A 22012-nucleotide genomic window follows, 5' to 3' on the forward strand; every position below is an offset into this window, starting at 1 on the left:
AGTTGTGTTGTAGATGTGATTTTTAAAATGATGTTTTGATTTAGTTTTGAGGCTCTGTCAACAGGTGGTCACTTTCTCTTCATGAACAATCAGCTAAGTCCATATCCCAATCATTGCCTCTAGTGAGCTCTTACACGCCCATCAGGTCACTATGTGTGCTGGCCAGCTTCTATGTTAACACGGCACAAGCTAGGGTTATCTGGAAAGAGGGAACCTCAGTTGAGAAAAGGTCTCCATGACACAGGTGTAAAGTCATTTCTGTGGATCACTTTCTTAATTAAAGTTTGATGGGGTAGCCCAGCCTGCTGTGGACAGTACTACCCCTGAGTAGTTGGTCCTGAGCTGTATAAGAAAGCAGGCTGAGCAAGCTATGAGACCCAAGCCAACAAGCAGCACTCCTCCATGGCCTCTGCTTCAGTTCTTGCCTCCAGGTTCCTGTCTTGAGTTCCTGTCCTGACTTCCATCAGTGATGGGATGTGACCTGAGAGTTACAAGATGATACAAGTTGCTTTTGATCATAGTGATTTATCACAGCAACAGAAACACTAAGACATTATGCATCCATCCTAATTGCCCCAGGGTCAACTACCAGGCAATCTGGGACAGCTTCTAGCCCAGAGCCCAATGGCTACTCAAATGATCTATTTAAATAGCTATTCAAATAAGCCTTCTCATCTTGCCTCAGCCGATGCTTCCCACCAGACCGTTGGCCTTGTGTCTAACATAGTTGCGTTGCTCGAGTAGCATTGCACAGGGTTATAGTTCCCAAGACACAAGTGGATGGAGCTCCTTCTTGTTTTCTTGATCTGCATCTGGTCTACCACAGCTCACTGATATGGGATAAGCATGTTCACTGGCTTTTCTTTTTTAAATTTTTAGTTGGTATTTCTCCACAAAGGGGTTTAGAAAGGTGTTTTCTTGATTAGCTAAAGGCTAGCTAAAGGATATATGGGTCCTCTACCTAAGGTCAATAGAAGGTACTGGGGAGATGGCTCAGCTGATAAAAGTGTTTGCTGCTTTTTCAGAAGACTGGAGTTCCATTCCTAGCACCCACATGCCGAGGCTCCAAACTGCCTGTAACTCCATCTCTATGGGATCTGATGCCCTCTTCTGGCCTCCATGGGTATCTTATGGCCTGTGCAAGCAAATGACAGACAGCAGACGGACAGACACACACACACATACATAAAGCCATAAAAATAAATATACAAATAAATCATTAAGGCCAGTAAAAGCAAGTCCAGGGAGGCCTAAGGTCTGCCCAACTCCCCACACAAGGTGCCTCTCCAAGTAATGAAGCAGGTGCCAGTAGAGCTGTGGCACTCTGTAGCTGTGCCTATACTACAGCCTCCAGGATGGGACATAAATTCTGAAGGGAGGAAACAGCTCCCGTCCCAGGCTCCAGGCGCTTCCACAGTGTTCTCTGTTCCTTCATAGCATTTCCATCTCCTTGAGTCACTGTGAAAGCTCAACTGGATCCATGAGCAAATCCCAGTTCCCCTTTCAGACAGGAGCCTGCCCACTTCCCAGAATGATTCCTACACCCAGGAAAAACAGAGACCCTCCCCAACTGGCCCAACCTCATTCTGCCGCTCTCACACACTCTGGGTTCTTTGGGATCTTTTCTGGGCTTGTCCCTCCTGAATTTTTAACACCCACGTAATCAAGAACCGCACTGGATTCCAGGGGCAATCTAGGAAAGATGCAAACCAAAGTTCCTCTGGATTGAGGGTTTCACATGAAGGGAAAAGAACAGAATTTTTTTAAAAAACAATTTGAGACACCTACCTAGCCCAGAGAGACCTTGAGCTCACCCATAGCCAAGACTGGCCTCTATCACTGTCTTTGGGCCTTTGCCTCCGCACCTTGGTCTTCCTGTCTTTACCTAGAAAGTGCTGTGAACTTTAGAAAGACTTTGTTTATGTGCACATGCATGCATGCACAGAGGACAGCTTGTGAGAGTTGGTTCTCTCCTTCCACCTTATGTATTCCAATAGTTGAAGTTGGGTCCACAGGCTTGGCAACAATGATCTTTCCCTGCTGAGCCATTTCTCCAGTCCTACCTGTTTAATAGCTGATAAATTAGTTCAAAAGTCTGTAAGGCTGTTTTCTTGAGGGGGAGGGAGCAGAGGCAATAGCAGTACCTATACTATTTTTCCTTCTCTAAAACATGGTTTCATTGATCTGTGTATGTATTTATTTATTTGAGCGTGTGTGGACATACACCCAGCGCATGTGGGCTGAGTGCCACGGTACACACGAGGACAGCTCGTGGGTGTCAATTCTTTTGTTGAACACTATATTAGTCCTGACAATCCAACTCAGGTTTTCAGACTTGGCAACAATCACCTTTACCTGCTGAGCCATCTTGCCAGCTCTGATACAATTTTTCTGTACTAATTTTATACTATATTAGTATTGATATCATCAGTGAACTGATAATTTATATGCTATAATAATGGCATGTATGCCAATTTCTGTACTATTACTATCTGTATTGTAACAGTTCTGACAATGTTCTCTCTCGCTCTCTCCTCTCTGATGCTGGATTACACTAGTCAAGCATCCCACCACTAAGCCACACTCCAGCCTATATACATTTGTGTGTATTAGTAATTTCTGCACCTTAATAACACTTTCTATATCTTCAATACAGATATACTTAGAAGTCTATAATAGCGACAACTCTAAAATAATACTCTGGGTAACTTTGTTCTGTGGTTCCTCTTCTATGATACCAATAATGCTTTGGAAAATGAAGCTAGCAATACTGCTAGCCTTAGAGGGAGAGGTGTTCTAATCATTAAGGAGTGGGGGGAGAGTGGTAAATCAGAGCAACTGTGTAACACAGGAAGGTCTTAAAAATTGTGATTATTAGCTGGACCCGGGACCAACGTACAGTTTTTCAAGCTTTGGGAAGCCGCACATGAGTAGTGCTGCAGGAAGAATGGAATGGGCTTGACCCCATATTTTCCTGTTCTCATTTCCTCCTACAGGGAGGTGCTTTCTTACGGGCCTGGGGCCTTCCATTTGCAGTTCAAACTTGATTTTACATGGGTATGGGGGGAGGTGTGGCCTTACTATGCAGTCCAAGCTGACCTCAAATTCCAGACCCTCCTGCTTCCAACCTCTGAGTGCTGGGATCACAAGCATGCTCCACCGCAGCAGGAGTGGAGTCGTTCCTGGAACCATTTGGAGGAGAAGCCTATGGATTAAGATAGATTGTTCCATATGGTTTGTAAAAAAAAAATGAACAGAAAAATCAGTATGTGATGGCGATTCCCCTACCGTACCCAATCCGGCTTCTCCACTACTCCATAGTGCCTAGGACGGCGTCCGCAGAAGCCCCGGCTTCAGCAGAAGGAACGTGGACCTTGTTCCTTGCTTTCAGTGCCGCACTTCTGAGCGGCTTGTTGAGAACCGAACCACACGGGCCTCAGAAAACAAATGGGATTTCTGTAGTAAAGTGAAAGATGATACAGCAGGGTTTCATTTGTGTAAAGTGTCTGGAAAAGCTAATTTACAGCAAAGAAAATAGATCAGTGCTTGCCTGGGGCTGGGGTAGGAGTGGGGACTAACCAAAAATGGGTATAAGGGAACATTTTGAGGTAGTGGAAGCGTTCTAAAACTGGATTTCTGGTGATAGCTTTAGCACTCTGTTAAGTTTATTGAAACCATTCGGTTGTGCATGTACAATGGGTGACTTTCGCTATATAAAGGCTGCTTTTTTTTAAGTTAGTGTGGGTAAGTTAATTAAAACAGTACGCCAAATAGAGATTACTACCTACATTATAATTCTGATGGTACTGCTGACAAAATGAATTAGAAAAAAGATTACTTGACATCCCATCCCCAGCCTCAGTTTCCTCACCTGTTCAGTGGGTGAGGAAACTAGACTGGCTAAATGAAATACCTTCAGAAAAGCCGCCCATAGCACAACATTATGATGACCAACAAAGCTATAGCTGTTTATTTTTCCATTTTTGTTTTCAATTTTATGTTTCTGAGTGTTAAGCCAGTTTGTGCACTGTGTGACTGCAATGCCTGTGGAGGGGCCAGAAGGGGGCACCAGATCTCCTGGGATTGGAGTCAGCCTGTCAGCCACTGTAGTGGGAGCTGTGGGCTGGCGTTCCTGCCACCCAGCTCCCAGCTCCCGGCCGCCTGGCTAGCTTATGCCCCAAAATAACAACACACAAACTGTATTCTTTTAAACACTGCTTGGCCCATTAGCTGTAGCCCTTACTGGCTAATTCTCATATCCCGATCAACCCATCTCTAATAATCTGTGTAGCACCAGTCTTACCAGGAAAGATTCTGCATGTCTGACCTGGCGGCTTGCTTCATCGTGTCTACCCTGGAGAGCAGCAGTCTGGCTTCTGAGCTCACTTCCCTTCTTCCCAGCATTCTATTCTGTTTACTCCACCCACCTAAAGGCTGGCCATTCAAATGGGCCAAGGCAGTTTCTTTATTAGCCAATGGCCTTCTTCCATCAAGCCGCCATGTGCATAGGGTCCTCTGCAGGAGTCGCAAATGCTCATAACTGCTGAGCCATCTCTCCAGCCCCCGCCACGCCCCCAGTACTTCTTAAAGAATCATTCTTTTATCCTTGACATAAGAATCGAAGAGATGTGAAGCCAATTGTTTCTTGTCTTGGGAGGAATGCTCTTTCTGGGGTTTTCAATGAGAATGATCTGAAAAGAAAATGCATCAGGAAGTGGTGGTGCAAGCCTTTAAGCCCAGCACTCGGGAGGCAGAGGCAGGAGGATCTCAGTGAGTTCTAGGCCAGCCTGGTCTACAGAGTGAGTTCCAGGACAGCCAGAACCGTTACAAAGCTTTAGTTTCAGCTCTAGTGGCTCAGGCTCTCCAATGCCCTCATGCTCGGTGGCTTCACAGCTCCTATCTCTAAAGGTCCTTGACTATATCCTCTCCTTCCGGGTCAAGCTGTGAGAACAAAAGGCAAGTCACCGCTATGAGCTATGAGGCAGGAGGGACAGTTTGTAGAGCGGTAAGAGCTTGTGACTGCCAAGTAGCTGTCCCATTATGATTGCCCCTAGAAGTTGACCAAAGATAGGTGAATCAGAGGGCTAGAGAGATCGCTCAGTGGTCAAGATCACTTGTTGCTCTTGCAGAGGACCCAGGCTCAGTTCCCAACCCTCACACGGTGACTCTCAATTATGTAACTCAGATACTGACCCACTTTGGGTGTGGTCTCATGTGCTATAAATGCAAGCATAAAGCATGTATGACCCGCCCCCTTGGCTACTGGATTCAATTCCAGTTCCTAGAGCACACAGAGGACTGAGGATCACTACTCATTCTGTGAGTTTGCCCCTAAGAAATAAACCTTTATTAAACTCCATTCTGGGCTAATGTGGAACTCTTTTATATGACAACACAGTTCCAGGGGATCTGATGCCCTCTTCTCATCTCCTTGGGCACCAGACACACATGTGGCGCACATACATCTGTGCATGCAAACCAATCTTTAAATAAAAAAAGATAGGAAGAGTTTATTTCAGCTCACACTGAAGGTGCAGTCCATCGCGACAGAGGAGGCATGGTGGCTGAGGTGACAAGACAGTCACTTTGTAGCCACAGCAGAAAGCAGAGAGAAATGAATGCTGGTGATCAGCTTGTGTTTGTCTCTATATTCAGTGTGGAACCCCAGTCCTTGAGATGGGGATGCCCACATTTAGATTAAGGTGAGTAAGCCCTCTTTAGGAATGCCTTCAAAGACAGGTTTGTCTCCTACGTGCTCCTAGATGGGCCAAATTAATCATCTATATCAACCACCAGGGTAGACATGATCTAGACAACTGAATGCGTGCCTACGTCCATGATGCCCAGAGGACGGTCAAGGCTGCCTCAGGGAGGGGAACTCCAGTGAGTGTTGTGTCAGTTAGAGCTCTCGAATGGAACTCACCTGACAGAACGAATGTGTGTGTGTGTGTGTGTGTGTGTGTGTGTGTGTGTGTGTGTGTACACATAAGGAATGGAGTCGATTAGCACGGCTTACAGGCTGTGGTCCGGGTTGTCCAACAATGGCTGTCTTCCTAATGAAAAGGCCAATAAACCCATAGTTGTTCAGTCCATGAACTGGGGGGTCTCCGCAGTCTTGTTCTTGTCTTGGAGTCCCAGAGGATTCCCAGTCTCTGTTGGAATCCCAAAGGTTCTAATACCAGCAAAGGAATGCCTCAGCAACAAGAGAGATAAACTTGCCTTCAAGAGTGAAAAAAAAAAAAATTCCTACTTCCATGTCCTTTTCCAAAAGGTGTGGCCCAGATTTAGGGTGCTTCTTCCCATCTCAAATGATCCAGTCAAGAAAATCCCTCACAGGTGAGCTTCTGTTTTAGTTGATTCCAGGTGCAGTCAAGTTGTTGGCCGAGATTATTCATCACAGACAGAAGCAGTGACAGAGGAAGGGGCCTGGACCCAGGGCCTGTAGGGAGGTTTGCTCTCTCCTATGTGCAAAGACATTGCTTTCTGAAGTTCTTAGCAAGCAAGGATGGACAAGAGGAGTAGCAGAGATTCTGAAGGGAAGGGGTCTAGAGCTGTCCCAGAGCCGTGTTCCCACTCTTTGACTGGCCAGACTGAACATTCGTTTATCCCATTTATAGTCCCCAACTCCTGCTGTGTGACCAGGCTGTTCTGGAAGAGGTCCTGGCCCTCACAGACTTCCTAGCCTAGAGGAAGATCCAGACAATGGCAGTAGCCCAGAACTCAGACTCTAACAAGGGAAGGGAAGCAGCTAGCCTTGGATGACCTAGGTCAAAACGTCAGCACAGCTCTTTCAAAGGAAATGACATCTTAATAGCACCTTGAGGAGGAAAAAGCAAAATTGCCCTCAGCCATCCCACTGTACACAATCCAAATGACACTCACAGACAGGGACATGGAAGGGGGGCAGGGGAAGAGGAGGGGATCCAAGAGTGAGAGGCTGTATCAGTGACTCTTCTGCTGCTGTGATAAAATGCCCAGACCAGAAGCAACTCATCAAAGATAGAGTTATCGGGGCTCACAGTTACAGAGGGAGTATCCATGGCAGATGTCAGCTGCCTCAGGGAGCGGAGATGTCACAGTTCTATCCACACCCAGGAAGCAGAGGAAGTGAACTGGAAGTGAGGTAATGCTGTAAACCCTCAAAGCTCACCCCCAGGACTTCTTCCAGCAGCAAGGCTCACCTCCTCAAGGTTCTAGAACCTCCTCACACAGTACCACCAAGGCAGGACCAAGTAAGTGTTCATGCAAGTGATATGGATATAAGGGATATTTCTTACTCAAACCACCACAGAGGAGCACAAGAAGTAATAGGGTTGATTATGATCGAAACACATCATATACATGGATGAAATGTCATAATAAAACCCATTAGTATATATTTATACACATATATGACCATTAGCATATATTTATATATAATACATTAGTATGCATTTATATATCATATAACAGATTAATATATGTTTGCATTTATATATGTATATAAAACTCACCAGTATCTGTTTATATACATGGGTGCATATATAACCCATTAGTATATATTTACATATGTACAACCCATTAGTATATATTTATATATTTATCACATTAGTCCGTTTATACATTATATAACCCATTGATATGTACTTAATATAATAAAAACAGAAAAATGGAAAAGAAGCAAAGATTTAGAGGGAGGAGTTCTTGGCAGAGCAGGAATGGCTGTACAAAGAGCCTGGGCCAGGAGTCAGCTCTGTGTTCAAAGAGCAGAGGAAGCCGGCTTCTCTGGAGCAGAGTGCAAAGGAGACAGGTGATTGATGCTTCAGGAGTCAGAGCCAGACCAAACCTTGTTATTGACCTTGGGAAACACACTGCCTTCATCCTGGGTACCACTGATGAGAACCCTCAGTAGAGTGGTGAACAGAGAAGCCGGTGACCTGATGTGTAGACTATTCCAATCATTGTGGAGAAGACATTTTTGGATGCAGGAAGTCTCTTATTCGACTGTTACTGGGAACTCAGGCATGAGCATATTTACCTGAAATGCCCTCAGGCCTTGTCTGAAGTGCTGGAAGTCAGACCAGGTCTTCTGTGGTACTGCTGGTATAAGGAGACCTTTCCTCCAGAGAGTCTCTTTTGTTTAGTCCCTGCTCTCAGAGGCTTCTCCCATCCCTGACCCTGACAGTCAAGGGTCTGCCTGCCTATGGAGCTTACCTTCAGAAGCATTACAACGCCCATCAAGTTTCACAGAAGAAAATGTTAAGAGTCAAAGATAAAAAGGAAGACTTGGAGGGAAAGGACTGGGGGCTGGGAGCTGGGGGCTGGGGATGTGGCTCAGTTGGTAGAGTGCCTGCCTAGCATACACAAAGCCCTGGGTTCTCTACCCAGCATGGCAAATACTGGAAGCAATTATCAGTCTTGTTGGCCCTGCACCCGGGAGGTAGAGGCAGGAGGAGCAGAAGTTCGAGATTATCCTAAACTACATAGCCAATTTGAGCCCAACTTGATACATGAAGCCCTGACTAAAAAACAAAAAAGGAATCTCTTTGAAACTCTTTGAACTCTGTTACAACCGCTTTCATCCTTTGTAGCCACAGGTATATTTTACTGTGTAAATTGGGACTGAATAAGAATATTAAAATCTGCCAGGCGGTTGTGGCGCACACCTTTAATCTCAGCACTCAGGAGGCAGAGGCAGGCGGATCTCTGTGAGTTCAAAGTCAACCTGGTCTACATAGCAAGTTCCAGGACAGATAGGACTGTTACATAGAGAAACCATGTCTCAAAGAAACAAAAAAGTAGGTCCAAGAATTTCCCAGACTCACCAGAGTGAAGAGATGAAAGGGCCTGATTCCCTCATCTGGACGCCATAGAGAGGACATGGAAGCCTGGGACCAACCCCACACCGATGTGTTCTGACCCCCCAGTGTATGCTCAAGGGACAAAGAAGCAGAAGACTCTCACTGTCTCAAGGTTTTCAGTTGAGCTGCCACTGCTGGCTCCACTCCCCTGAACTGCCTTCCATCTGCACACTCATCAGATCCTGCCCTCTGTGGCCCCACACCTCACACTTTCGAGGCGCCGCACAGCTCTGATCCAGTCACCTGATGCAGCCGCTTCACTCTCATCAGATCCTGCTCTCTGTGGCCCCACAGCTCTGATCCAGTCACGCCATGCTGCCCCGGCTGAAGCAGAAGCAGAAGCCTTGGATTTATTTTGCTGAGCCCCTGCTGAGACTCCGCTGACATCCTGTCCCTTGCTGTTCTGCCTCTGAGTCGGTCCCCTTGAAACTCTTCGAACTCTGCTGTGGCCCTTCACCCTCTGAGAACATTCTGTAACCCACAGATACAGCTTCCTGTGATGAGTCTTCTGACACTTAACATTGGTCCTTAAGGCTGGAAGAGAAGAACCTGCAGCCTTGGCCAGCTATTTATGGCGTCAGGGCCAAATCTTGACAAATTGCTCCCAGCACAAGCGATACACATACCCAGTGAATTCATCGTTACTTAGTGATTCTGACACCGCGGAAAGACTCGACATAGCCTGTCTAATTTCCTTTTGAATTTCTCTCAGAGATAGCACCCAGGCGTGTGGGCAAGTGCTCTATCACGGACATTCCACCTCATCTAACCCGAACCACCCCTCCTTCAAGGCCCCATCTCTACAGACTGACACCAAAGTCATTAGGGCTTCAATATGCAAACTGTGGGAAGAAACATAACTCATAATAAAAAGAAGTGGGTAAACAAATAAAATCATCTGGAAACTCTGGAGCTCTCAGAGCTCTCCTAGGGAGCATGAGACAAAGATTAAGTGACTCAAACAGAGAAATTACAGACTCATAAGCTAAATGAGCTAGAACCACCATAAATCAGAAGTGATCCCGAACACAACCCAAAGTTAAAATTCAACTCACAGACTAGCAACAGCCACAATAGCTCGAGTTTTAGCTAACAAAGAAATTACTATGAAAAACATTTAGACATACAGTCAAGCACAGTGCTTAGAGGATTGCTAGTGAGGGTTTCGAGCTTAAGGGGGACGCTGAGGCACACTGCACTTTGGGGAATAGAGGTTTATTAAGAGAGGTGTAAATGCTGTGGATGGATACACGGACAGCAACATGGTAGGAGCCCTGTGGAGTTTTGGCCCATGAGGCAGAGTCAGGATCCCTTCTGAGGAAGGGAAGGGTATTTCCTGCGGGCAGACTGTCGCTTAATCCCCGGGGTGGTCGGGGAGTGGGGGGTAGGGGAGGAGGCATCTGCACCGCTGGGAAGGAACATGGGACTCTGAGGAAGTGGGGAAAGGGGAAGGAACACAGCTAAACTTCCTTGGGGAAATCACAGCACCTGAGGGGTCCAGCTGGGGAGCTCAAGACTCTTGGAAAGGTAGGAAGGAGTGTTCCTTCATAGAAGAACCAGGTGGGCGTGTCCTGAGCCCTGGCCCTGTCTGAATTCAAACATAAAGATAGAATTTCTCCTGAAATTTATATGTAAGTGAAATTTCAAATTTCTAGAGACTTGGGTTTGTTCCCCCCCCCCTTTTCTACCCTCCTCCCGGGTCATTTTAAGTTTTGAAAATGTGCCTTCCCTGTAACATAGGCTGACTTAGGACTCACCACTCATGACCAATGACAATCTCGGAACTCCTGATCCTGCTGCCTCTACCTCCAAATGCTGGAATTATGGGTAGGCACCTCAGTACATGGGCCAGCAAAGCGATTCTGCCAGTTAGTTCTACAATTTAACTGGAGAGCTTTCTACCTTTGAATAGTTAGGAGAACGTCTAAAAGAGACCAAGAAGAAGCTCAACAACAACCTCGCTGAGAGTGAAGATATTCCAAACACTCACACTTGTGCCCCTCCCGTTAGCTCTCGGACTACTAAATGGTCCCCCAAAGGATTAATAGCGCCCTCCAAGCCAGGAGTCGCAAGACAGGAGGGAAAGTCTACAGCTAGAGGAGGAACGTGTTCGTCCCCCATGAAGAGACCACACAAAGTTTAACCGTGTTGTCAGACTATCTTCCAGGAGAGACTGAAACCAAAGCTGTGGTGGGGGAGACCACACCATCCTTGACAGAGGATGACTTAGTTAGCACACTCCTACTCTATTAAATCCAAATCTCATGTAGGATGCTGAAGAGGGAGTTGGGGAGGGGACTGTCACTAGACCCTTCATTCTTCCTCCTGGTGTAGTCACACCAAATAAATAATTCTCCCTTCCCGCTTCTTACTGTTACTGTCTTTTTAATCAGCATATTGAGGCTGTGGAGCATGGCCTAGCTTCTTAGGGATGCCATGAGTCAGGCAGCCTAGCCCAAGGAAAAGATACATTACAATGTTAGTGACTCACACAGTCTACCCTGGAAGGAAAGGAAAGACTGCATGGTCCCAGGAAGTTGCAGGTTAGACTCTCCTTACTGCAGGGACTTTGCTGATCTTCCTGCTCAGCCAGCACCAGCTGCCTTTTACCTCTAATTGGCGAGGCAGAGAAACATGTATTTGGACTTTGTGCTGGTCTTTGAGAGTGGTAGTGAGACACTGGGGTTCTATTCAACCATTTAAGACAGAGGAACAAAGGTACCAAGGGGAGGTGGAGGCAGGAGAATCAAGAGTTCAAAGTCATCTTCAGTCATATGTCAAGTTTGAGGAAGCCAGCCTGGGTTATGCGTGAAGACCTCATTTGATTTTAAACAAAACAACCCACCCTCCCAAAAAAAAACAAACAAACAAAAACAAAACAAAAACCCGGCTTGCCAGGAGTGGTGGCACAGGTCTTTGATCCAAGTTTTTCCAAGGCAGAGACAGATGAATCGCTCTATAAATTTAAGCCCTGCCTGGTCTTTTCTCTGAATGAATAAATGATCAAAAGACCTCACATAAAAGATAAAGTAAAACTTTAGCTTTCCTAAACAAAATTCATATGTGGGTGTCATAAGGGATTGGATTCCCTGGAACTAGAGTTACAGGTGGCTATGAGTTTAGAGTGTATAAACAGAAGAAGAAGAAGAAGAAGAAGAAGAAGAAGAAGAAGAAGAAGAAGAGGAAGAGGAAGAGGAAGAGGAAGAGGAAGAGGAAGAGGAAGAGGAAGAGGAAGAGGAAGAGGAAGAGGAAGAGGAAGAAGAAGAAGAAGAAGAAGAAGAAGAAGAAGAAGAAGAAGAAGAAGAAGAAGAAGAAGAAGAAGAAGAAGAAGAAGAAGAAATGCTGATTTTGACTCTAGAAAACAGCATGGATGTTTATTGTGCATGGTGTCATGAAGTTAACAGATAAGCGATAGACTCACAGTCCTTTGCAGCATCTATAACCAAGGACTTCATATCCAGGATGTACAACAAACATCGACCAATTATCAGCATCAAAAACAAACAGAAAGGAAGCTAGAGAGATGGCTAGTTGGCTAAAAGCATGTACTGCTCTTGAAGAGGACCCCAGTTTGGTTCCCAGCATCCTCATCAGATAGCTTAGATAGCAACCTGTAACCCAACATTTGACTGGGGGAGGAGGGAGTCCCCAACACTCTGTGGCTTCTCAAGTACCTGCACTCATGCATACACACACATACATGTAATTAAAAGTAAAATAAAAATTAAAAAAAACAAATAAACAGTAGACCCAAAATAAAAACTGACAGACACCGGGCAATGGTGGCACACACCTTTAATTTCAAGACTTGGGAGGCAGAAGAAGGTGAATCTCTGAGTGTTCAAGGCCAGCCTGGTCTATAGAGTGAGTTCCAGAAAAGCCAGGGCTACATAGAGAAACTGTCTAGAAATAGAAATTGTCTCAAAAAAATGGACAGAGATGGGCATAATGGTTCACACCTTTAGAAATAAATAAAACTAGTCAGTGCAGAAGATAAAAATAAGCAAAGCTGTAGGGACTGGGGATATGGCTCAGCGATAGAGCACATAGGTTCAATCCCAAGCCCCATGAAAGAAAATAAAATTAGCACACTTCTAGTCAAATAAAACATATCTAAAGAATGAATTTGACATGTAAAACATTAGTTTGTAATCCTTGGTGAGTGATCATGGGTAGGAGTTTGTTACTAAATAAAAGGGTGGGGAAGAAAAGAATGGACATAGACCCTTTCCCACTCTATTGTCCTCAGCCCCTCTGCTCTCCATGGATGGTCTTCCTAAGACCCTTGACCAATAAACCCCTGCTGGAGATGCAGGCACAAATATACTGGACTGGAGAAAACAGGGAACGGGTATTAAGATAATACTATCACCTCTTCACAACCAAATTAGAATACCTTCTTCATTTCCTCAGCTGTCCATGAATACCTAGGAGAGCAATTTGGATTATCACTTCCTATCAAAACAGAGCAAAGATATCATTATAAAAATAAGAATCCTACACCACACACGCACACGCACACACACACTTCCTGAGCCACACTATGGTAGTAAACGTGACAGTGACCCTGAATAGACCTCAAAGACTTCTGCTAAAAATACTTCAGTCTCTGAGAAGGTGAATCGTGGAGAGGACAGAGTAGAACTCTAAGATTTCAGCTAAATCCTTGAGAAAGAAGTCAAATATCTTCATTTCTCCTTTGATTGTTTGATAGCATCGTTGCTTCTACCTAGCACAAATTCCTCGTCTTCTCGTGGTGTCAAAGAGGAATGATGCTCTAACTGGGGGAGATGACAAGTCAGGTGACTCAAAGGACCTTTTTGAAAAACTTATTTTAGGTATGGATATTTTGTTTGCATGCATGCCTATGCACCATATGTATTCCTGGTGCCCAAAAAGGCCAGAAGAAGGCATCCGAACCCCTGGAACTGGAGTTACAAATGGTTGTGAGCTGCCATGTGGATGCTGGGAATTGAGCCATGGTCCTCTGGATGAACAGCTAGTGCTCTTAACGACTGAGCCATCTCTCCAGCCCCTCAAAGAGCCCTTTGTATGTCAGCGCTTACTCAACATACCCACAGCTGAGACTGATTCTTTTCGTTTTAATCTCAGAATATCCACACTCCTGTCTCTTGCCAGATAGGACAACTAAGAATTGAACACCTTCTGGCAATGAACCCAGAGACTTAGTACACCTGGAGAAAAAGGAATTATTTTAGGAGTCTAACTTAAAATAGTCCTCTTATCTGTGTACATCAGAAAAGATCACTTTCCCTCTAAATATGCAAAGAAGTTTTTGTTCTTACATAAAACTTTGTAATCCTTTGGCTGGAAGCAATAGAAATATTGTCTTAGTTACTTTTCTAACTAAGACAGGTGTTAACCAAAGAACCTGTAAAACCATAAGTCAACACATGCCTTAAATGGAAGAAACACAAGCCGGGTTCAAGAAGGATTAACAGAATCCTGAAAGTTTAGGGGAAACCTCTGAGATGGCAACTGGGGCAGAGATCAAAAGATGGTGGGGTTCACCAGGGGAGGATGCCTTGTGGCTTGTGGGAAAGCCTCCCGCAGAGCATGGGCAGAAAGCAGCGGAGGAGGTGGAGTGGAAGGAGGGTGGGAGAGAATGTTGGGAAAGAGAGGAGAGGAGTGAACCTGGCCCTCTACTGTCCATGCCTCTAGGAGAAAGCAGCCTTGGGTCTTGAGTGGAGGGGGCTGGAGGTCATGACTGATACTACACTGTGAAATGACCCTGGCTGTAGCGGGTTCAGGTAGGAAAGAGGTCAGAGTTGATGCAGCTCACTAGACCTCTACCAGTGATGTATGCCAGGAGAGTGTATTGGAAGCTTGGACTGGCCTGCACACAGTGGCATGGAAAGAAGGCATGCGGGGAGACAAGGGAAAAGTCACGGTTGGGCGGTGGTGCACGCCTTTAATCCCAGCATGCAGGAAGCAGAGGCAGGTGAGTTCCAGGACAGCCTGGGCTGTTACACAGAGAAATCCTGTCTTGAAAAGAAAAATGGAGGGAGAAAAACACTGGACACATGATTTATTTAACCTTTCCCCGAGGGATCTCTTGTAGCTCAGGTTAGCCTTGAATTTACAACGTAGGTAAGGGTAACCATGGATATTTTTAAAAGTTATACCTATTCATAAGTATGTGTATGTGGGCATGTGTGTGCCATGACATCCATGTGCAGTCAGAGGACAACTTGCAGCGGTAAGGTCCCACTTTTCACCATGTGGGTTGCAGAGATCCAACTTAGGTCATCAGGCTTAGAGCATCGCCTTTGCCTGCTGAGCCATCTTGCATTACAGACCCTGGACTTCTGATCCTCTCACCTCCATCTTCCAAGTACTGGGGTTTGAGGTGTTTGCTGTTTCCTGTGACTAATATGGTACTGAGGATTAAACCCAAGGTCCTGTGCATGCTAAACACGCCCTCTACCAACTGAGCGGCATCCCAAACCCTGTCATGTGTTATTTCCATAAAACACATCCTGCATCGTCAGTTACCTAAGCACATGACATAAAATCTGCTCTGCCGGAGTATGAGCTCTTCTCCCAGTGCAGATGGTTCCAAAGATGTCCCTGCAACACCAGAGACCCCTACAAGTGCTCAGGAAGGGACCAGAAAGCCACCCAGTTAGCTACAAGTCATTCCGTGAGATGCCACTCTCCAGCCTGGGTTAACAGTGTCTGGTGATGCCACGGTTAGTTAAGACTGCACCCACTTCCCCTCTAGTGCAATTTGTCTCTGATTGAAGAGTTAGTTAATGATGCCAACAAGCCCACAGCAAGCAACAAGACAAAGAGGCACACACCATACATGTCTTAACTGTCATCTCCCAGTCTGGACGTCCATCCTTATGTTGCTGTGTTTGGATGATCAAAAAAAATTTTTTTTTCAATTCTGATGGTTTGGCATTTGGAGTATTGAAAGCAATCTGGAAAAGCCCAAGATTCCAGCATGTGTATCTCCATCATTAGCTGCCTGAGACAGATTGTCAGCCCGAGTTTCTGCAGGCTCAGAGGAGTGAGCGTTATCGGTGGGTTGCTTCACTGGAAGAAACCTTAATGAGTTTCAGTGATGTACTTTTCCACAGAAGCCAGCAGTGAGTCAGAGCTCATTAGTACTCTTCTTCCCCTAGAGCCTGCCAGGGGTCAGATTCTGTGTGATGGTTTTTCACAGCCTTGTGACACAATTCTGGCTTTAATTGTCATATCTGTGGTTAGTATCGGCTCACAAACAATGCACGTAAAAGTGACAGCGGCAAAGATACAGAGACATAGGACGTGAACAGTGTCCTAGGTATCAGAAATAATTGATAATCAAACCCTAGCAAATGTCTGGACAGATCTGATTGTCTTTAGAGTTGAAACCCCAATTGTGCTGGATCTAGGTACTGAAATTAGTAGCTATCGCAGCTATGACGGTTGATTTGTTTGATGTACATATAGGTGTGAAACACTACCTTCTGTGCCACACCCACAACTCTGAGTACACACTCTTTAATGACCATGCTCTAGCCCCTTGCCCCATCCCCCATATGTCCTCTGTAGGAGTAGAGAGAGACACACACTGTGGGCATGAAAACGTGAGACACTCCCAGGAAGCAGACTTATATTTTGAAGACAATGAGAAGAATGACGTGTAACGTGCATTCTAATTGGTCTTTGTAATAAAAACCCGGAGTCAGATATTAGGGGGTGAAAGATCAGAGAAGCAGAGCAGCCAGTCACTAGTTCCTATCTCTATGAAGTCCTCAGACCAGACGGGGTATCCTGCCTCTACCAATCCTCAGATTGATAGCATGAGCTTGCGTCCACCTTATATTCCCCTCTCCACCCAGCCACATCACCACGCACGACTTTGTAAAAAATTCTAATTACTTTTTGTTTGTTTGTTTATTTTGAGACAGGACCTCACTATAGAGCCCTACCTGAATATAGAGCCCTACGTAGAGAGGGAACTCATTACGTAGACCAAGCTGGCCTTGAACTTACAGAGATCCTCCGGCCTCTGCCTCTTGAGTGTTGGCATTGAAGGCGTGTGCCACATGCCCAGCCCATACCTGACTTTTCATGTGGTTTCTGATTGAAGTCAGGTCCTCATGGTTGTGAGGGTTTTACCAACTGAGTCATTTACCCAACCTTATTATTTGTTTAATTTTGGGGGTCGAAACCAGAATTAAACACTTGTTCTTCCACCCAGCTATACCACTTTAAAAAGATATTAATAAGAATTTTGAGCTAAAATAGTGAACATAGCATCCCTGGGAAACTAGCTGTCACCTAGTATACTCCCGACCTGTACTAGGAATCTTCATCATCACTTATCTCCATCTTCATCCCATTATCCTAGCTCTTCCAGCTTACCAGGTTCATGACCAGGCGGACACAGCCTAACATCTCATTTTTGCATTTAAGCAGGAGAAAGAGCTATTAAGGATACAGTGAGGAAGAAGGGAAATGACATACATATAACAGCTAACACGATGCTTAGCAACTAGGAAAGGTTTGATAAGTGGGCGTTATTATCTCCTGGTGTCAAGAGCTTGCCTTCTTGATGGGTAGTCAAAATAAGTATTCTGATATGGCATATGTATGGCTGGAAAGAAATCATGCAAGTCCCCTGAATGGAAACACTCCACTGTATTGGGACAGAGGCTCCTGCTTGCTTGCTTTTTTTTTTTTTTTTTTTTTAATGTTCAAGTGAAACATAAAAGTTGCACGTGTTGGGGGCTAGAGAGGTGGCTCTCCGGTGAAGAACAAGTACTGTTTTCCCAGAAGACCTGAGTTCAGTTCCCAGCACCCACATCAGGCATCTATGAGTTGTCTGTAACTGTAGTTACAGGGAATCTGACACCCATTTCTGGCCTCTTGGAGCACATGGCACACACGTACACAGATATACATATGAATAAAAATAAAACATTGTTTAAAAAGTTGTGCATGGTGCCGCATACCTGCAATCCCAGAACTTGAGAGGAGGATAAGAGAGAATTGGGAGTTCAAGGTTAGCCTCGGATACATAGTGAATTCAAGGGTAGCCTGGTCTACATGGAAAAAATGTACATGTTTGTGGAAGTGATCCAAGATACATTCTCAATAGTAGCTATTTCCTTTAAGACGTATTTGCTTTTATTTCATGTGTATGAGAGTTTTGCCTGCATATACGTATATGCACCATATGGATCTGGTGTCCACAGAGGCCAGAAGAGGGGATCAGATCCCCAGGAACTGAAATAAGAGATAGCTGTGAGCCACCACGTGGGTGCTGGGGTACAAAACTGGGCTTCTCAGCAGGAGCAGCCAGCACTCTTAACACCAAGCCATCTCTCAAGCCCCATTATATTGTAATCTGGGGGTTGGGAACTGAACTCAGGTCCTCTGTGCAAGAGCAGTAAGCACTCTTAACTGCTGAGTCTTCTCTCCAGCATCTCTCTACTACTTTGAAGTATACTGTAACTGATTGTTTATCATGGAAATTAGCATAGAAATTATTCTTCCTCTGCATTCCTGGTACCTGTTAGTATTTTCTTAATATAGCATGTTGGGCCTTCCATCAACCATCTTTGTCCATCCCTCCTCTCTCTGAGCCCTCCCCACTTTCTGTAAACCACTATTCTACTGTCTACTGCTTGCGGGGAAGTTGGGGGAAAGGGACTCTCACAAAGACTGGCCTCAAGTTCACTAGGTAACAAGGCTAGCCTTGAACTCTTGATCCTCCTACTTCTAAAAAAAAATAAGCTTTTCAAATGTTTATGGGTGTTTTGTCTGCCTGTGTGTCTGCACCTCATTCATGCCTGGGGCCTGAGGAGGCCAGAAGAGGGCATCAGATTCCCTGATACTAGAGTCATAGATAATTGTGAGCCATCACGTGGATGCTGAAAATTGAACACAGATTGATGTGGGATATCCTTTGATATACTGCAAATATGTGTTGCTTTTATTGGTTGATGAATAAAGCTGCTTTGGTCTCTAGCAGTGCAGAATACAGCTAGGTGGAAAATCCAAACTGAGTACAGGAAGAAAGGTGGGGTCAAGAGATACGCCAGCAGCTGCCTGAGAAGCAAGATGTAAGGTAACAAGTCAAGAGCTTCATGCTAAAATATAAAATAATTAAAATGGGTTAATTTAAATAGTAAGAGCTAGTTAATAATAAGCCTGAGCTGATAGGCCAAACAGTTTATAATTAATATTAAGCCTCAGAGTAGTTATTTGGGAACTGGCGGGTGGGAAAGAAACCTTCAGTTACACAGGTCCTTTAGAAAAGCAGCCAATGCTCTTAGCCACTAAGCCACCTCCTCCTCCTTCTACTGCTCAGTGTTGGGAATACATTTTATTTGATGTTGGAATCAAACCCAAAGCTTCACACCTCCGAGGCAAAACACTCTACCAGCTGAGTCATAACCTCGGTCCATTCAAGGCCTTGTAGATTTCAGCCGGACTTTTCCCTCTTAGTTTTTTTTTTTTGTTTTGTTTTGTTTTGTTCTGTTTTGTTTTTTGCAAATTTTCAACATACTTTATTGACTCAGGGGCCAAACACGGCAGCATTTGGTCAGTTATGAAGGCACCTCATTGAAAGATACATCACAGTGTTGTCAGAGATCCCAGGCACAGTATCGGAGGATGAGAAGGACAATCTTTGGAAGATTTAGCTTAAGATATTTTGTTTCCCCTTTCACTGCTGAGTACTGAACCCAGGGCCTTGTAATACCAGGCACACACATGCCGCTGAACTACATTCCTAGCCCTTGTTCACTTACTGAAAAGGGTCCTGGGGATGAATGAAGGCAAAGTTGTAGGACTAGTGTGTGCCGGGTGGCTGCTGAAGGCTTTGCCGCTAGAGCAGGCGACTCCAAGTGGGAAGAAGTATGTGATCTGTCTCCCCTTGCTCCCCACAATTCCAGTAAAAATGATTTGCTGAACCACCCCCATGAGATCACACCCCCACCTCCTCCATATGTGCAGGCGAGTCTTTAACTTTATGGAATGGGCGCCTGCTGCATACAGGACACACAGGTCCAGTCTGACAGCTACATTCTTAGCCTCGTGATCCATGAGCTCCTTACATGAAAGCTGAGGTCTCTTAGAGCATTATTAGCTTTGTGTTCCAGAGTAAATGAAAACTTGATTGCTTAAAAAATACCTTAGCTCATTTATACCAATCACCTCCAATCACGGGTTTTTAAAAAATTAATCTTTTCCCTTCCTTATCTGTTACAAATTCCCATCTATGCATTTTAAAAAAATTCCTTCTAATTACAACACTGCCACTGTTCCAAATGCTCATCTTGAGCCCCTCACCACCTCCGTCATGATCCTTCCTTCCCGTGACCACCCTTTTCCCTTCTGCCCAGCACCTAAGAGCAGGGATCACACGGCGGGGAGATGAGCAGGGTGCAGGCTCGCCTTGCCTTCTTTTACTAGGATGTGGCTTTGGAGAAGGCTGCTAGGATGCTGGCAAACACGACGTCTGGAGTCTGGTCCGCGTCAATGGCACTGTGAATGCCCCGCTTCCTGTAGTACTCCATGAGCGGGGTGGTCTGCGTGTGGTAGGCCTCCAGGAGGATCTTCAAGGCCCTCTCATTGTCATCTGACCTGCGGATCAGGGGCTCTCCAGTAATATCATCTTTCATTGGCTCCTTTGGAGGGTTGAACTCCTCACGGTAGGACCGGCCAATCTTGGGGTGAATCAGTCTTCCAGTGATCCTCCGGATCAGCAGGGAATCTGGAATGCTGAACTCAATCACTGAATCAAGCTTCTCCTTCCTCATCTCCATGAGGTCATCAAGCATTTCAACCTGCCTCACAGTCCGAGGGAAGCCATCTAGGAGAAAGCCATTTTTTGCATGAAGGACTCTCCAAATTCTTCTCAATGAGTTCCACAACCATTTCATCACTCACCAGTTTTCCAGCATCCATCGTCGCCTTCAGCTTCTTGCCCAGCTCTGAACCTGAAGCCACCATGGCTCTCAGCATGTCCCCAGTGGCCAAATGGCAGACACAGAAGTTTTATGCCAATCTGGGTGCCTGAGTCCCCTTGCCAGCCCCGGGCGGCCTCAGCAACACGGCCCGGATGCCCTTCCGACTCTCCGGCTCGGGAGCCAGCGCGCTGGGAGCCATGTCTGCCAATGCCTCACTCCGACAGCCGCCAGAACAGCTCACCTCCCTCTTCGTTTTTTGTGTGGTCTGAGCCCACATCTTTCTGGTGGCCCCAAGGTCCCCCTGGTGCATTCAGAGCTTTGTCGCTGAAGAAACCAGAGGTAACCCAAGACTTGAGGACTCAGCGTCACCAGACTTAGCAGATTAAAATATGGGTGTTCTATATTGTAACTGGCACTGTTACATGGTGCCCTTTTATCTCTGTAACCCCACGATGCTGAGGCAAGAGGAAAGTCCAGGGTCAGCCTTGGGTACATAGTAAATTCAAGGCCAGCTTGGGACACATAATGAGGTTATTAACAGAGTAAAACACGAAACAAAACAAAACAAGCATAAAGGGAGAGTATGACATGCTCTGAGACTTGGGGGGATGTTACAGAATACATGTTTAAGAGAGTGAGAGAGAGGACGTATAAGCTTGAGTTAGAGTCTCTGGCTAGGAGGCTGCAGGGAGAATCTTGTCCCATAAGTCATGTCAGAAGGGAATGGAAGCAAAATGAATCCTGGAGGCCAGACTCTAGCAAGAAGACCTGGTTATTTCTTCCTTTCCTCTCTCCCCGTCCGCTACCCTTTTCCCTTTTCTGTGTATGTCTGTGTGTATGCATGACCCCTGGGAAAGGTCAGGCTTCAAATTCCCCATGACATTGTCCCACCCCCCCCACCCCAAAACATTTTCTTTTGCAGACGAGGCCTGACATGAGGCTGCTGATGTGCATGGGCACCTGTGCTTATCACCTACTTTAGGTTTCGCTGTCGAAGCCACATGGTGTTAACCTCATGGAAGGCTTGTAGATCCTGGGAGGCAAGATAGGGCAGGAGAGAAGCCTTGACCCCTTCCCTGATTTCAGGGCGCACTGTTTCCCTCCTATTCTCTATCACTAGGACACTGTAATCTCAGCCCTTTCTGTTTTGAGATCTGCTAAGGAGCAGTTAGGTCATCTGGTCTACCACACAACCTGAATGTGACCAACTGTTGACCACGAGCGTCCCCTCCTTCTCAC

The 22012-nt window shown here is 45.6% G+C and overlaps 1 pseudogene; it reads right to left on the reverse strand.

Annotated features, from left to right (window-relative positions):
* Positions 1-20177: 20177 nt before the first annotated feature.
* Positions 20178-21001, reverse strand: LOC130873464 (adenylate kinase 2, mitochondrial-like; annotated as a pseudogene).
* Between the last annotated feature and the right edge of the window lie 1011 nt (positions 21002-22012).

This window comes from Chionomys nivalis, chromosome 4 (genome assembly GCF_950005125.1).
Source record: "Chionomys nivalis chromosome 4, mChiNiv1.1, whole genome shotgun sequence".
Taxonomy (NCBI): domain Eukaryota; kingdom Metazoa; phylum Chordata; class Mammalia; order Rodentia; family Cricetidae; genus Chionomys; species Chionomys nivalis.